General features: G+C 49.0%; 1 protein-coding gene and 1 long non-coding RNA gene across 7 annotated transcripts in view; one reads left to right on the forward strand and one right to left on the reverse strand.

Annotated features, from left to right (window-relative positions):
- The window catches only part of Pacsin2 (protein kinase C and casein kinase substrate in neurons 2), a 93,039-nt gene extending 89,546 nt beyond the window's left edge, over window positions 1-3,493 (reverse strand). For 2 of the 6 annotated variants that reach the window (XM_063262926.1, XM_063262920.1), the window contains exon 1: window positions 3,356-3,478. The gene's annotated coding sequence lies outside the window, so the exon portion shown is untranslated. Of the gene's footprint in view, window positions 1-3,339 lie in introns of all 6 variants that reach the window. The other 4 variants (XM_063262921.1, XM_039078308.2, XM_006242055.4 and 1 more) reach the window with 3 other exon arrangements.
- A 349-nt stretch (window positions 3,494-3,842) lies between these two features.
- LOC120093699 (uncharacterized) lies at window positions 3,843-13,413 on the forward strand. Its single transcript, XR_005487277.2, has 2 exons — window positions 3,843-3,978; window positions 6,690-13,413. It is a non-coding gene; the product is annotated as an uncharacterized LOC120093699 (long non-coding RNA).
- The last annotated feature ends 529 nt before the right edge of the window (window positions 13,414-13,942 follow it).

Raw genomic sequence — 13,942 nt, forward strand, 5'->3', positions numbered from 1 at the left:
GCCCTAAGCAACCCCTCCTGACCTGGTGGTGGCATGCTGAGCACAGCCTTCCTAATAAGCTGCCTCTCACCTCAGAAAAGCTGTAATCCTATTTTCTTGTCATCCTGGAGCTAATAATAATGCTGACTTACATACATGGAGGACATACATTTCCAAGGATTTGTATCTCATTATTCTGCACTCAAACATTGAAATGACAGGGATGTGACAAAGAAAATGGTGTCAAGAGTGCATGGCCACAGATGTCCATTCATCCTGGGTCCAGAACTTGGGCTCCTGGATGCCAGCATGGGGTTTTCCATTAGGTTCTGCTTCCTTGGTGGTGGATACGCTGTTGGCATCGTAAGTATCCTGGAATGTCCTTGTAGAATCTGTGTTTGTTCATGGAAGGACTGTTTGTCCTTTGGAATCTGAATCCCTAAACACCCCTCTGTCCTGACTATGAAGACCTTGTTTGTTTGTTTGGGTGTTTTTTAACCTTTATTTTTTATTTTATGTGAATGGGTATTCTGCCTATAAGTGTATCTGTACACCATGTGTTTATGGAATCCCCAAGGTCTGGAGTTGTGGCCAGTTGTGAGCTACCACGTGGGTGCTGGGGATTGAACCCAAGTCTAACCAGTGCGCCATCTCTAGTTCCTTTGTTTTTGTTTTTGTCCTTTTTTTTTCCTTTAACCTTTCTCAGAGGGGAAAATTTGTAGGATTTGACTGTTTGGGGCAGTCCAAAGCTGGCCTCAGACTGAAGATTTTCCTGCCTTAGCCTCCTAAAGATAGAATTACAGGCAAGTGCACAGTGGGAGAACCAGTCTGTGTGTACATGTGTGTAAGTGCAGGTGACTTTGAGGACTGTCCACTTTAAGTTATGAATGCTTGCCTGTATGTGTGTGAGTGCACCATGTCCCTTCCTGGTGCCTTCAGAGGTTAGCAGAGGACAGAGGGTCTCCTGAGACTGGAGTACAGGTGGTTGTGGTACCAAGTAAGTGCTGTGAACCAAACCCAGATCTTCTGTCAGAATCACAGGTCTTAGCCACTGAACCATCCCGTCCTCACCTTATTTTTTGCTGGGTTCAAGCACAGGTCCTTATGTTTGAACATCAGGTGCTTTACTGACTGAGCCATCTCCCTGCCTCAGGAAACCTATCTTTTAAAAGATGGTCTCTAGTCAGCAGACAGCACAACCAGCTGAATATTAAAAAGCTGGGGGAAAAACAAGTCCCCAAACAGCCATCCCAAAGGCCACCAACCACCATTGAGAGACATCAGGAAGAAGTTCAGGCCCATTTAGACAATGCTCTCAGGTCTACCTTCAGGTGTTGAGGAGAATGTGCAGAGCCCATAAAGGACACTCCCCTAGCATGCACATCGACTAGATACCTAAGCCCTGCCTCCCCCCCCCTTCAGGTATGCAGCTGTGGTTCCCAACTGGAAAAAAACTGAGCAGGCACGTCAGCTCGTGTGAACATGGTTATTACCTACATAATCTGAAGGGTGGCTTCCAGGAAGCAAGTACAATGGGATGGTAGATAAGGCAGGCCAGAGTCAGCCCAGACCTTGGTTTCAGGTGCGGTTGGCCAGAGAGCACTTGAGTGTGCTTCACAAGTTGCCACAACAGGTAGTAACTTTACTACTGTTATTTGCTATTCCACAACATCCTGGAAAGACCAAATGATGACACCCCCCCCCCTTTCAGATCCAGGACGCCTAAGAATCAGGCCTCAACCCATCAGCACGGACTTTCAGGTGGCCAGGTATGGTGTAACACAGCTTTCATCTCAGCATTCAGGAGGCCTAGCAGGCAGATCTCTGTGAGGTCCAAGCCAACCTGGTCTACAAAGTTGAGACCCTTTGTCCAAAACAAAACAAAACCCCCTCAAAACTAAGGGCAAATGTCCCTATGCTCCCCCTAGAAATGCCTGGTCATCAGAATCTGTACTGGCACTCAGGACCAAGGGAAAGCCAATGTCACCTCTCTCTATCAGACAGCATGGAAACTTAGCTGTGTTTCTTACATACACACATTTTTACACTAATCATTATGGTCAGAAGTAACAAACTCTAGCTCCCCAAACAGCATGAAGTCAAATACCATTTCTAGTCCAGTGAGTCGTTAGTCTTTAAAAATCCTGCCCAGAGAGAAGAGATCTAATCAGCCATCTACCCTGTGCTCAGAACTTTCCCAAGTAATAAAAACCCATCAGCCCAATGGTCAGTTTCTTTAAAGCCTCCAGACTACAGGGAAAAGAAAACACACGTCACACAAGTTTTTCACGTAGTGGCCTCATGGCTCAAGTGCATAGCTTCACCAAGGAGACTGTCAAACTCTACAGTTAAGTGTAAACGCACAGACTAAAGTGTTCCAGGAAAGTCAAGAGAATTCCAACTAAGTTGACTCTCATTCAGAGCTTCTGTGAAAAAGCGAGCGTCCTGCGACTGAAAAGAGAGGCCAACACAGAACCCAGTTCACCTGGCTGATCCCTTCGCCAGGAGCTCCTGACAATCCCAGGGGTGCAAGACCAGAACTTAAGCAAACTGAAAAACCTGTTGGGGGTTGGAAGGTGTGAGCTTACGTCCACAACTCAGGATTAAATAGGTTTACATCAGGACAGTGCAGGAGTGTTTTTTGCTAAACCGCTAATGAGTAGCCCTGGAGACTGTCAGCAACCTACTCCCCTTCATCACTAAACCTCAGGACAGCTGCGGTCAAGGAAAGACGACGAGAACCAGGACTGGTGCACACAGCCCGGACCAGAACTATATTCCCTTGAGGACCCACCAAGAACCCAGCACCCCTGGGGCGTGTCTACTTCCAGGTCTAACCTCTAAGGCCTTGAGATCCCAGTCAGTTACTCTGTTCCACTTCTGGAACAAAAAGAAAAGCGGACCTTCTCAGAGAGGGGCCCGCAAGCCTCAGGTCATTGGTAAGAGAAGAACGCGGCTCTAGAGCCCCACGGGAGGTAGGAGGGAGTTGACACTTCGGATCCATTGAGTCTAGAAAACTATGAAAGTCAAAAGGGGCAGCTTGCAGCCTTTCCCGTCTCGCCTCACACTACTAGTTCGTGTTCACCGAGCAGGCTTGGCTCTCACCACTGAGGACACCGAGTGTGGGAAGGACGGAAATGGAAGGTAGTCTGCAAAGTGCCCCATGAGTGCATCCGCGTGAGACTCGCCCGCTCCCGCTGCCCTTTGGGCCTCCCGGGCTCCGCCCGCCGGCGCGTGGCCCCTCGCGCGCGGACTAGAAGTTTCGAGCGGCGCGGCCCCGCGCGCTCGGCCCCGGCGCGGCCTGACAGGGGTAGGCGCGGCCACCGACCCGTGTCCCAACCGTCGCGGCTCACCCCTCACCTCGGCCGCCGCTCACCTCGGGTCCCACTGAGCACGCCGCTCCGGCCGGGATGCGACTCCGACCCCTTTCCGTTCCGCTCCGGTCGCGCACCCCGGCCCTGCCCAGACCCGCCGCGGCCGCTTCTGCCGCCAGCCGAGACTGCGCCGCCCCCGCCGCGCCCGCTGTGCTCGCCCTATTGGCTGCCGGGCTCCAGACCCCGCCCTTCGACCCTGCGGCGCTCGGGATTGGACAGACTAGAGCGGAGGCGGCACGCCCCCCAGCTGCTGAAAGGAACTACCTTAGGCTAGCATTAGCGGCCTCTCCTGTCAGTCAAACGAAGAACTCCTACTTAAGCTGCTGAGAGGCCAACACGGGTCACTCCCTGGGAAACGCCCAGAGCCCGGGGTCTGGAGGACTTTTTTAGGTGGGTCAGAGTTTTGTGGTTTTCCTAGCACCTAGAAGAATCGCGGTCCCTGATCGAGAATTCAGATAAGGTGGACTTTGAGAAAGTTTCCTCGGATCTGGAGAAATTGCTGCTTTTCTAGAGGACCCGGATTCCATTCCAAGCACCTACATAGAGGCTCACCACGGTCTGTAATTCCAGTTGGAAGGGATCTGACGCCATCTTCTGGCCTTTGTGGGTGCCAGGCACGCACGAGGTACAGATATAAATACGAGCACTCGCACAAACAATTCTTTATTGAGAAAGTTTCCTCTAAGCGGAGCATGGTGGTGCACGCGTTTAATCCCAGCACTCAGGTGGCAGGGGCAGGTGGATCTCTGCGTTCACGGCCACTGTGGTCTACATAGTGTGTTCTAGGATAACCAAGGTTACATAGTGAGCCCTGGTCTTAAACACAAAAAAAGAGGAAGTGGGGTGGAGAGACTTCTTTCCAGAGGATACAGATATGATCATCAGAACACCAGGCAATATACAGACTTTCTGCTTCTCATATAGCCCTGCCTGATAGGAGGTTAGCTCTATGAGCAGAGGAAAATGATGAGACAAAAGGCTAATTAATACCTTGCTGAGCACTACCTCACACAGTCCCAGCCTGGAGGACAGTAAGAGATGCCCCGGTGAGGGTCTGAGAAACCCGACAGTATGGAGTAAAGAGTAAATGGTGGCGGACAATGGCTCGTGTCTGTAATCCCAGGACTCAAGAGGCTGACACAGGAGAATGGCTGAGAGCTCCAGGCAGCCTGGGAAATCGAGTAACTGAAAGAAAGGAAAATAATAATAAAATGACCCAGCAGTAGCCCCAGTAAATGGGTTCCACATCAAGACACTGACACAAACAGTGGTATATGCCTATAATCCCAGCACTTGGGAAGATAAAGAGACAGGAGGATCTTTGAAAATTCAAGGTCAGCCTGGAATATATAGTGAGACCCGGCCTCAATCTCCCTGCAAACAAAACACAGAAAGCAGATGAAGTGGCATAGCACTTGGAAGGTAGAACAGGAGGGTCAGGAGTTCATCCCCAGCTCAATAGGAAGTCCCGTTTCCAGGCTGGACACGATTGGTCCCTGCCTGTAATCTCAGCATTTAGGAGGTAGAGGCAGGAAGATAGGAATTCACAGTCATCCTCAACTACATAGATAGTTCAGGTCAGCCTAGACTATGTGAGACCTTGTCTCAACTCTCGCAGTGCCCCTCCACCACCCAGAAAACACTCATCCTCGCAGTGACCAAACTTTTTCAATATTTATTTATTTACTTATTTAAACACCCAGAGGCCGTATTGACCGTAAAAATAGCCTTTAAACAATAATATCTGTGACTCTTTCAAGAAAAAAAAAACAGTAATTTCAACATTTAAAACTAGAGATAGCCAGGCACCATGGTGCATGCCTTTAATCCCAACTCTCAGGAGGCAGAGGCAGAGGCAGGCAGAACTCTGTGAGTTGAAGGCCAGCCTGGTCTGCATAGTGAGCTCCAGGACAGTCAGGGCTACATGGTGAGACCCTGTCTCATCAAAACAAAAGAATGCAAGGTGGGCAGGTTTGTGTGTGTGTGTGTGTGTGTGTGTGTGTGTGTGTGTGTGTGTGTATGTATGTCAGCCCTCAAGTGTTTGGTGAACCTAGCAAAGACAAAAGAAGGGACCTCAATGTCAAACACAGCGCATTTTACTATCCCAAGGTGGATAGAATATGAGAGAGAGCAAAGACCTCCCAGAAAGCAATGAGCCCTCCAGGGAGGAAGGGGTTCCTCTCCGCTGGAGCACTTCAGGCATTCAAGAAGCGAGGAGATAGATACGGGCAGGGAGGGTTGCTTGGCAGCAAACGGCCACTCCACCCTGCAAGTTCCTTCCCTTCTTTGGGGCTCGATTTTCTCAACTGTAAAACAGAAGTCCAGAGCTCTGACGGTGGCCGGCGGGTGCCAACTTTGTCTCAGGATCTCTGTCGTCTGTAAAACTACTTCCACTTGGATTTTTTTGTTGTTTGTTTATTTTGTTTGAGGCAGGGTCTCACTACAGACCAGGCTGGCTTCATACTCTCAAAAGAGATCTACTTCCTACATGCTGTCATTGAAAGGCACGCACTGCCAAGCTCCACTTGGCTTTTATTTTTTAACCGGGATTGGCAGCAGGAGAGAGGACGGGTTCAGTGGGTAAAATACTTACAGCACAAACGTCTGAGTTCCGATTCCCAGAAACTGGGTAAAAAGCTAGAGTAGCATGCGTGTGTAACCCAAATGTTGGGAAAAAGGAGTTAGACAGATTCTGGGGACTTTCTAGCCAGCTAGTCTAATTGAAAGAACAAGGCCCAGATTCATTCAGAGACTTTGCCACAAATAAATAAATAAATAAATAGCTAGCAAGCTTTGGAGAGTCATAGAGGAAGATACCCAAAGTTAATCTCCTGGTCAGGGCACTAAACACACACACACACACACACACACACACACACACACACACACGATTGGAGGGTGTGGCTCAGTGCACAAGACCTGAGATCTATTTCCAGCACCAGCCAAGGAATCGTTAACAGTTTGGAGACACCAAAGTGTTAACTGTTGGGGCCAGAAGAACACATTCCCGGATCTACCTAGGAATGAGGCACACTCCTGCCAAATGTGTGGAATGAATGCGTCACTGATGAGGAAGCTGCCACCCTGCCCTTGCCTGCTTAAATGGTTTATTCTTTGGCCTGCGCACGTAGACTCATACATAAACACAGGCAGGTACAGCACTCCGCTCTCACTTGCTGCCGGCACTCCACGGGGCCCTAAGATGGAGGGACATGGCACAGCCTATGAATGGGGTACATCCCTAAGAGGATGTGGCCAGCACCTAATGAACCAATGTCATTCCAGTTACATACAATCTTCAATTGGTTCTCTTTTTTTTCAATCGATTACCTGTAGGTATGTGTATATGAGTTCCACAGCACAAGTGGAAAAGGTCAGGGGCCAATCCACCGGAGAAAGTCCACTCCTACTTTGCAGGGCTTGGGCATCAAACTCAGGTCATCTGACAAGAGAGCGAGCACTTTTAATTGCTGAGACATCTCACTGCCATCTGAAAGAGAACAAAGACAAACTCTCCCCCGGTTGCCTGAACTGGACAGAACGCCCGGGATAACAGGGATGACCTTGAACTCCGGATCCTCCTGCCGTCTCCCAGGAGCTGGGATTACAAAGAATCTTACAGGTGTGCTCTGTCACACATTCCCATCTCGACTGCTTCTCCTGCCTGCCCCTAAGTCAGGGTATGGATCCTGGTGGAAACGATAACCTCTACTAAATGGAAGACCCACGTGGAGGGTCTCTAGTACAGGGCTACCATCTGTGCCAAGCTGGACCAAGTAAAACCTGAATGAAGACCCAACAAGGCCCAGACTTGACTTGATGAAAGATACCGCAAGAATAAGCTCCCTGGGGTTGGGGATTTAGCTCAGTGGTAGAGCGCTTGCCTAGCAAATGCAAGGCCCTGGGTTCGGTCCCCAGCTCCGAAAAAAAAAAAAGAAAAAAAAAAAAAAAGAATAAGCTCCCTGAGGAGCGAGCTAGTGGCGTGCACCTCAACCTGACCACCACACAGGTAGAGGTAGGAGGAACAAGAGTTCAAGACCACCCTGAGCTCAGCCAGACTCTAATTCCAGACAAGAGCAGTCATATGCAGTAGTACAAGCCTAATTTCCTTGTATTTGGGAGGCAGAGGCAGGAGGATCAAGAATTCAAGGTCAGCCTCTACTCCATAGCAGGGTTGAGAGTGGCTTGATCTACACATGACCCTATCTTAAAATGTTTTCTTTTCAGACAGGGTTTCTCTATGTAGCTTTGGCTGTCCAAGAAGTCTTTCTGTAGACCAGGCTGGCTTTGAACTCAGAGATCTGTCTGCCTCTGCCTCCTGAATCCTGGGATTAAAGGCTTACACTGCAACCACCCAACCCCTGTCTTCTGGCCTTTGAGGGCACCCAAACACAGCACAGGTATGTGCGTGCACGAGGATACACACACACACACACACACACACACACACACACACTTTTAAAAGTTTGGAACATTCTCACATTCTTTCACAGCAATCAAAGTTGCTTTTGGACCATCCGCTGTGGAGCCTGCAAGTCGTAAGAAGACACTTGGGATTCGGAACAGAATCTGTGTTGGCAGGGCACCCTCCCTCTCCTGTGTAGCTAGCTCCTTATCAACCCTCCCTGCCAGCACTTTGATTTTAAGCCTCCAGAGTTTCAGGAGAGTCAACATCATTGTTTTAAACCACCCCAGGTGAGGCTGTGGTCCTTGGTCAAGCAGCTCCAAGGTAACTGTTGCCGCGGCAATAGCAACAGGTGGAAGGCCAGGTATTTGCTCCCTTATCTATTTTTCCATCTCCCACATATTCTATAATGACACCTTAGAGATGGTACCTTAGAGATACCTTAGAGAAGGAAGGCAGAAGGCAGGGCCGGGGAAGGAGAGAGTAAGAGACAATTGCCCACTAAGACCATGGCCCAAGAGTTTAGCAGGCATTCTGAGACAATGGGACAATGGTGAATCTCAGAGCCTCCCCCATCATTCCTCTAAGTCAGGAGACTGGGCAAGCCTGTCACTCCTCAGCCTCAGCAGTCTTGTTTGATTGGAGAATGAGGAGCTGGGCCTCCCTCGGAGTGGCTGTTGAATGCAGTTCTGCCCTTATGGAAATGTTTAATGTCATGGCCACCATTCAGTAAAGGCTCGCTCCACCAGTGCTGGGTGCCAGCCCATGCCAGGATCCATCTATGCCTCAGAGCCTGAATGGGTGCAGAGCAAGCAGCTGAGTTCCCCTCCTCCCTTTCCTCACCCATACTGGTGCCTCCTAAGAGTGGACAGAGCTGGCCTGGCTCAGCCAGCACCACCTGTCTGCTGTCGTCTCTCACCACAGATGCCACCCATGTCCCCTTCCTCCAGCTTGCCTTTCCTGCCTTGTCACCTGCATTCTCACTCCCACAGCCCTCTGTCCCGCCCAGGTTCCCTTCCTCATGTATCTCCCTTGGGGAACCCCCACCCAAGCTGGGACTACTGAGCACCCACATCCCATCTCAAAGCCCTGTGGAGGCAGCAAGCAGGTTAGGCCAACTCCAGTCCAGTTTAAGCAACTCTGCATGCATGAATGCTTGATTGTGTCACCCACTTCCGTTTCCCTCAGGGTCTGCAGAAGATAATGGACTTGGGCCAGGCAGATGGCTGGGTAGTAAAGCGTGTTGACCCATCAGCCTGAGGACCTCAGTTTGGTTTCCCAGAACTCATGTACAAGGTGGACATAGAAAGAGCATCTGAAGTCCCAGTGCTCCTAAAGGGACATGGGAGGCAGACACAGGAAAGTACCTAGAAGCTCTCAGGCTGGGACACACACAGGGGGAAAGTAACAAGCGTACTCTGTCTCAAATAAGCCAGAAGACAAGGACTGATGCCGATACCACACACATACACACACACACCACATATACATGTTCATGCCATAGACACACATCACACCATCACGCATATACACACTTAGACCACAGATATATACCACACACACTCATCCCAGATACACACACATACCACAGATTACACCACACATATACACACTCACACCACACCACAGATATACATACCACACACACATCATAGATACATACAGATACACACACATACCTATACCACAAGCATGCACACACACACACACACATACACCACATATACACATTCACACCATAGACACACATCACACATATACACACTTAGACCACAGATATACACCACACACACACCACAGATTACACCACACATATACACAAACCACCGATATACATACCACACACACACACACACACACACACACACACATACCAAATAGATACACACCACAGAAGGTTTATTTTTAATGGGGGCTGAGGATGTGGCTCCAGTTGGTAGCATGTCTGTCTGGTACAAAGCCCGAGTTCAACCCTCACTCAGTACCACATATACCAGGCATGTTCCCCCACTCCTGTAATCCCAGCATTCAGAAGGTAGAAGAAGCAGGAGGACCACAAGTTCAAGAGCATCCTTGGATAAATATCAAGTTTAAGGTAAGGCCAGCCTGGGGTACGTGAAACCTACCTCAAAGGTGTGGGGAGGAGAGAAAGGAGGAAGAAGAGAACAAGAAGAGAAGACACTTCCCCAGGGTAGTGGGCCCAAGCATGATGGGATACCCATGGGTTTCAATCACATGGTCTAGAGCTGTGCCCCACGCAGTGTACTCATGATCATGTGATGGCAGGTTTCTCTCTTCCTCCTCAGGCCTGTGGACAGTGAACGTAGCTCAGTGACTAAGAGTACTCTTTGCTTTTGCAGGTGTCTTGGGTTGGGTTCCCAGCATTCACACGGTGGCTCACAACCATTCATAACCCAGTTCCAGGGAATCCAACATCCTCTTCTGACCTCTGAAGGCATTGGGCATCTTACTCGATGCACATGCACACATGTGGGCAAAACACTCACTCGAATAAAAATAATATATCTTAAAAAAAGAAAAAAGAAAAAAAGCACAGAGTAAGATTTTGCTCCAAATGCCCCTATTGGGCAGTCAGTGACAGAGATTGGCCAGAGAAAGACATACTGACCGTTTGGAATCCAGAACCAGCAAAGTGTAGAGATGACAGATGGGACCTGTCCTTCCAAGCTGAGGCAATCAGGCCTGGGGAAGTCAGGAGAGCTACCCCAGGTCCCCCACCCAGCAGTCAGGGACCCCTTTCAAACTTGCTTCCACCTCCCGATTTCTCCCCCCTCTCCCCTTGTAACTGAATTCAACAGGCACCAGGTAGGTAGGTCCCTTGCTACACAACCCCACCTCCCAGCATTCCCTGCTGGATTGGGGCAGCAGCAAAGATGGGAACTGGCAGGGAAAGACACCTGAGCAGGGACCATCAGGTTCTGAGAGACGCCAGAGTAGGTCCTCAGAGACAAGCAGGGTGTGGAAGGTGCCTAAAGGTCAGTTATGGGAGTGTATGTGGTTGGAGCTCTAGCACACAGTCCTCCTTCCAGGGGAAAGCCAAGGCTGAGGAGGCCAGAAGGGCCCAAATCCAGCAAGGTAACTTCAGCCTCTATGCCTATGAATCCAAGAAGTTCCCAGGTGGCTTGGGGGAAGGGGTGGGAGGTGGACAGAGGAGCAGGCCAACACCCCCTCCCCAACCCAGCTGTCCCTCGGCAGACTCTGGACGCACCCTTCCTGTTGTGACAGTTCTATTTTCTGTGCAACTGGTTCCAGCCCTGGCTCCGGTTTCAGATTGCAGCACGTGCACTCATTAAGGCTGATGGGAGTATCATGTGGGCAGCAGGGAGAGCCGCCGCTGCCAAGCCTGGCCTGGCTAATCACAGGTCAGAGCACTCCAACAGTATGCCCAGAGAGCTAACTACCCAGTGCCAGACCCTGCCTCGGCCAGACTGGGAACCAAGCACCAACATGACAGCACTCACAATCAGAAATTCCCACAAAGCAACTGACATTCCTTATCAAAGCCCCACAAAACTGAGGCGGAACCTAGCCAGCTCTGCCCTACTCTTTAAGAGCCTCCTATACCATTGCTAAGCATTACCAAATCTCCTGACCCAGCACGGCCATCCAAATGATTCTTTGGGAACCGTCTGTTCACGTCACTTGTGACCAGGTTGCATAGCACCTAGGAATTCCATGATGGGAGCCTCAGCGAAAGCTCTTGCATACCTGTGATGGCTGAGGCCTTTGGGGAGGGAAGAAGGAGACTGTTAAGGGAATGTGTCTTCAGAGAAAGGCAGAGACATGGCTGGAACAGCATTTTTTGTAGAGAGATAAGCAAGTTTTATTTTATCACTGAACATTTGGGGGAAAAAAAAAGATCCTCAGATGGACTTGGCACAGGGCTTTAACCTCAGCACTATGGAGACAGAGGCAGGTGGATCTCTGTGAATTCATTAATTTTTCTGTAAACCTAAAAACAACTCTTTAAAAAAGCCCGTTGAGGTACTGGAGAGATGGGCTTGGTGGTTAAGAGTGTTTACTGCTCTTGTAGAGGACCAGAGTGTGCCTCCCAGCAGCCCTGCCTGACAGCCCACAGCTACCTGGAACTTTAGTTTCAGGAGCCACGCTCTGCTGGCCTTTGTAGGCATGATCCCTCAGTCGCATCTACTACCTCCATACATCCTAAACATAAAATAAATCATCTTTAACTTTTGTTGTTGGTTCTTGTCTGGGGAGGGGAGGGTCTTTCTCTACACAGCCCTGGCTGTACTGGAATTTACTATCGTAGACCAGAGATCTGTTGGGAGCATAGCCCAGTCAGTGGAGCGCTTGCCCTGACTCCATTTTCAGTATCTTATACATTGAGCCTGTTGGCAAATGTCTGCAATCCTAGCGCTCATAGAGGCAGGAGGAACAGAACTTCATTGTCATCCTTGGTTATATAGCAAGTTCAAGCCCCTCCCCACTCACACACAGGTGACGAGACCCTGTCTCTGATGTGGGCTGGGAGTGGGAGTGGGAGTGGTGAGGGGTAGAGGATATAGAGACGATTTCCCACATGCCTGCACTCCTTTCCTCCGATCTCCCCTCCACCCCTATCCCCAGCATCTATCACTTTGATCTCAGGTCAGTGGACATAGTTGTTACAAATGACTGATCAACACTAGTATATCACTACTGACTGAAGTTCATAGCACACATTAGGGGTTATGGTCTGTGTTGTTTTCCATAGGGTTTGACCGATTCCTGGGTCTACCTTATCCTACAGAGTCCTTCTATGACCCTAAAAATCTGCCCTCTGTGTTCACAACTATAACCCCAGTACTGGGGAGGCGGAGGCAGAATCATGAGTCTCAGCATAGCCTGGGTTACATAGTAATACTGTTTTTTTCAAAAACAGTTTTGAAGTAAAATTGAGAATTAAAACACAGGCATGTGGTGGTGCAGGCCTCTAATTCTGGCACTTAAGAGATAAAAGGTAGGAACAAAAGGAGTCCAAAGTCACCCTTAGCCACAGAATAAGTTCGAAACTACTCTGAGCTATGTAAGCGCCTGTCTCAAAAACAAAATCCCAAAAACCAAACCAACAAACCAAAAATCCTAAGATGGGCCAACAAGATAGTCCAGTGGGTAAAAGCTACTGTGTGTGCTAGTGAGTTTTATTCAATTTGACACCTGCTAAAGTCATATGAGGGGAGGGAACCTCAACCGAGAAAAATACCTCCATGAGATCCAGCTGTAGGGCATTTCCTTAATTAGTGATTGATGGGGGCTGGTGGTCCTGGGTGCCATAAGAAAACAGGCTGAGCAAGCCAGTAAGCAGCACCCCTTTGCCTCAGCTCGTACCTCCAGGTTCCTGCCCTGCTTAAGCTCCTGACCTGACTTCCTTCGATGATCCTTTCCTCCCTAACTTCCTTTTGGTCATGGTGTTTCATTGCAGCAATAGAACCCTAAGACACTGTGCAAGCCTTGGCGACCTGGATTTGTTCTCAGGAAGCCACAGAGGAAGGAAAGAACTAACATTGAAAGTTATCCTCTGGGGTTGGGGATTTAGCTCAGTGGTAGAGCGCTTGCCTAGGAAGCGCAAGGCCCTGGGTTCGGTCCCCAGCTCCGAAAAAAAGAACCAAAAAAAAAAAAAAAAAAAAAAAGAAAGTTGTCCTCTAACCACACACACACATAACATATACATCCACACACACATACAACATACACATAACACACAACACACATAACATACACATACTAAACACATAACATATACATCCACACACACATACAACATACACATAACACACAACACACATAACATACACATACACATACATACAACATACACATAACACACACATAACATACACATACACGGGGTTGGGGATTTAGCTCAGTGGTAGAGCGCTCAGTGGTAGAGCGCTTGCCTAGCAAGCGCAAGGCCCTGGGTTCAGTCCCCAGCTCCGAAAAAAAAAACAAAAACAAAAAACATACACATACACACATAACATACACATAACACACACAACACACATCATACACACACACATATACACATACACATAACCACACAACACACATCATACACACACACATACACAACATACACATAACACACACAACACACATCATACACACACATATACACATACACATAACACACACAACACACATCATACACACACATATACAC

Source organism: Rattus norvegicus, chromosome 7 (genome assembly GCF_036323735.1).
Source record: "Rattus norvegicus strain BN/NHsdMcwi chromosome 7, GRCr8, whole genome shotgun sequence".
Classification (NCBI taxonomy): Eukaryota; Metazoa; Chordata; class Mammalia; order Rodentia; family Muridae; genus Rattus; species Rattus norvegicus.